The sequence below is a fragment of the Orycteropus afer genome, unplaced genomic scaffold, assembly GCF_000298275.1.
Source record: "Orycteropus afer afer isolate SDZICR_OR568_19922 unplaced genomic scaffold, OryAfe1.0 scaffold00153, whole genome shotgun sequence".
Taxonomy (NCBI): Eukaryota; Metazoa; Chordata; class Mammalia; order Tubulidentata; family Orycteropodidae; genus Orycteropus; species Orycteropus afer.
The window spans coordinates 4,134,225-4,138,366 of NW_006921740.1; positions in this window are offsets into that span (position 1 = coordinate 4,134,225).

Below are 4,142 nucleotides of genomic sequence, written 5' to 3' on the forward strand. Positions count from 1 at the left end.
TATTTTGCCCATAGAATCTCTCAATATTGCAACTCAAGGCTTAAATTTTTTCTTCAATTCTTTCATCTCAAGAAATTCTGAGCATGTTCTTCCCTTTGGTTTTCAGACTCCTGGTCTTTGCACATTTCATTATAGTAATTGGTTTTGTCTGCTCAAGCTGCTCTTTGAAATCTACTGTTCAGCTCTTTTATCTTGTCATTTCTTCCATTGGCTTTAGCTAGTTTCTGCTCAAGGGCAAGTTTCAAAGTCTCTTCTGTCATCCATTTTGGTCTTCTTTTCTTGTCTTTTTAGTGATCTCTTGCTTTCTTCATCGATAATGTTCTTGATATCCTCCCACAATTCTTCTGGTTTTCGGTAGTTGGTGTTCAAAGCATCAAATCTATTCTTTAGATGATCTCTAAATTCAGCAGCGATATATTCAAGATCATATTTTGGCTCTCTTGGACTTGTTTTAATTGTCCTCAACTTCAAGTTGAACTTGCATATGAGCAGTTGATGGTCTGTTCCACAATCAGCTACTGGCCTGGTTTTGGCTGAAGATATTGAGCTTTTCCACCACCTTTTGCCACAGATGTAGTCAATCTGATTCCTGTGTGTTCCATCTGGTGAAGTCCATGTGTAGAGCCGCCATATGTGTTGTTGAAAAAAGGTGTTTGCAATCAACAAGTCGTCAGTCTTGCAAAATTCTACCATGAGAGTTCTAGCATTATTTCTGTCAATAAGACCAAACTTTCCAACTACCAGAGATTCTTCTTTGTTTCCAAGTTTTGCATTCCAGTCACCAGTGATAATTAACACATGCTGATTGCATGTTTGGTCAATTTCAGACTGCAGAAGTTGATAAAAGTCTTCAATTTCCTCATCTTTGGCTTTGGTGGTTGGGGCATAAATTTGAATAACAGTCATATTAACGGGTCTTCCTTGTAGGCGTGTGGATATTATCCTATCACTGATAGCATTGTACTTCAGGACAGATCTTGAAACATCCTTTGTGATGATGAATGCCACACCATTCCTCTTCAAACTGTCATTCCCGGCGTAGTAGATCATATGGTTGTCTGATTCAAAATGGTGAAAACCAGTCCTTTCAGCTCACTAATGCTGAGGATATAAATCTTTATGCATTCCATTTTATTTTTGACAAATTTCAATTTTCCTAGATTCATACTTCACACATTCAATGTTCCGATGATTAATGGATGTCTGCAACTGTTTCTCTTCAGTTTGAGTGGTGCCACATCAGCAAATGGAGGTATTGAACGCTTTACCTTATCCATAGGAGTAAGGCTGGGTTTACTCAGATGATGCAGCTCTTTCCCAGTCCTATTTGAGAGCCTTCTAACCTAACCAGACTATTCATAAAATTGTGTGGTAATGTATAAAACAGTGTTTCTTTGCTATTCATAAGGTTTTCCCTGGCCAATTCTTTGAGAAGTGGACAGCCTCTTCCTTCTCTCTAGTCTGTCTCAATCTGTAAGCTGGGATGATACCTGTGCACCATGTGCATCCCTCTGGGTTTGAAACACCAGTGGCCCAGCCTCAAAACTCACATCAACACATTGCCATGGTAGGACAAACCGAGAGACTAGTTTGTCCCTCTGTTGGAAACCTCTTGTACCACCCTTACCTGGGTCCCTGCAGCTGACTGCTCCTCTGTTTGGGTTCCTGGGTCTTTTAATCCCCTTTCTCCCGCTCTCCCACTGTACTGCTTTGGGCATGCCTGGGTTCCCTCTCCTCACCTGGATCCCTGTGGCTGACTGCTCCTCTGTCCAGGTTCCTGGCTTTTAATCCCCTTTCTCCCACTTTCCCATCCTGCTGCTTTGGGTGTGCCTGGGTTCTCGCTCCAAAAATATATAATTGTCTAGTTTAATTTAGTGTCTATTGGTGAGAAGTATATAATAATTTACTTGAATATAAAGTAAATATATGGGCACTAGGAAGTCATTAAATATCATAAGTTAGAGTGAAACAATCACATTTGCATCTGAAAAAGAACACTTACTGTAGAGTAGAGAATTAATGTGAAAAACAGATGAGATAACATATGAAGACCTATTATTAAGTCACTATATCAATATTTGACCGAGGAAGAGTTGATGCTTTTGAGCTGTGGTGCTGGCGAAGAATGCTGAAAGTACCATGGACTGCTAAAAGAACTAACAGATTTGTCCTGGAGGAAGTGCAGCCAGAATGCTCCTTGGAAGCAAGAATGGCCAGACTTCGTCTCACCTATTTTGGTCATGTTGTAAGAAAGGACCATTCCCTGGAGAAGGATGTCATGCTTGGTAGGGTGGAGGGTCAACGAAAGAGGGGGAGGCCTTCAACGAGATGGATTGACACGGTGGCTGCAATTATGGGCTCAAGTATAGCAGGGATTGTGGGGCTGGCGCGGGATCGGGCAGTGTTTCATTCTGCTGTGCATGGGGTTGCTATGAGTCGGCAATGACTCAACGGCACTTAACAACAATAACAACAACAACATATCAGTACTTGCTTTTATTCTTAGTTCAATATGTCATGATTTGTTATATTATCGACAAAACGTGAGTAATAAAGCATGCATTCTATGTAACTCTGTATTTATTTAAGGAACTAAATCCATGAGATGTAAAATATTTTTTTCTTCAAACAGAAATACAGTAATAATAAACAAGTACTCACAAAAATTCCACCTTGTTCCAGAACTCTTATCTCAACAAAACATGTTGCTGGTAGAGTAACCTAAAAACAATAAATCAAAATATTAATGATCTTTAAGGCTGGCGGTTCAAACCCACCAGCCACTTCTCAGAAGGAAGGCTGGGCAATCTACTTCCATAGTGATACTGCCTCAGAAACCCAAGGAGGGGTCACTACGAGTCACATCCAACTTGATGGCACATAACAACAACAATCTATTAGGAATAGATTAAGGAACTAGATGGTCAAGAAAATACAGGCAGTCCCAGGGTTACTAACCTCTGACCTACAGAGAATTCCTACTTCCCTTTTAATGTTATGAACATTTACCCTGATTTTGACATGATCGAACCAACCCCTACTCACAAGAAATTCTTCATCACAATCCCCTCCACTTGCTGCATGTGCAGCTTTTAAATCTTTGAAAGGGCTTCAAGGTTTTTCTGGCACTAAAGGAGGCCTAAATAAGATCTGAATGCACCTGTTCCACTGACCTACAAATTCTTAAAGACACAGGAATGGACTGTCATCATACCATGGGGATTGCCTGTAATGTATAATGTAAGAGTTCTCTTTCCTTTTTGTTGGAAGGGGGAAGAAGTGGTGCTTTATATTCAAGTAAATTATTATGCACTTCTCACCAATAGACACTAAATTAAACTAGACAATTATATATACTTTTGGAACATTAAGAGGAGAATCACGTGATTTTATCTGTTACTTTTAATTAAAAGCAGCTTAACACAAAGCAGAAATGCCACAAATTCTATGCAGTTTCACAAAAATAAATTTAAGAACATAAATTCAGATGGAAGATATTCCCGTATAGCCCAGCACTTTGAACTCAGACTTCTAGCCTCCAAAAATGTAAGAGAATAAACACTTGTTTGTTCAAGCCATCCCATTTGTGGTATCTTCTGTTAGAGTAGCACTAGGTAACCAAAACATATATATTTATTTTTGTCAACCTGTCTAGAAAATTTCCCTCCCATCCCTGATAACCAACAAAGAATTTCCTTCTATAAAACTTTCCTTGACTTCTTATAATAGTGGACTAATACAATATTTGACTTATTTCACTCAGCATGTCCTCCAAGTTCATCCACATTATGTGGTGTTTTGCATATTCTACATCATTCTTTAGGGCTGGTTGCAAGACATTCCACTACAGAGAATTCCTACTTGCCCTTTAATGTTATGAACAGTTGGTTAATCCATTCTGTGACTGATGGGCACTTAGGTTATTTTCATCTCTTTGGTATTGTCAATAGTGTTGCAACAAATATGGGTGTGCAGATATCTATTCATGGCCTGCCTCTCACTTCTTTAGGATATATACATAGTAATGGGATCGCTGGGTCAAATGGTATCTCTATTTCCAACGTTTTAAGGAATTACCATATCGATTTCCAAGTGGTTGTATCATTTTACAACAACAGCAGTGTATGAGAGGACCAATCACT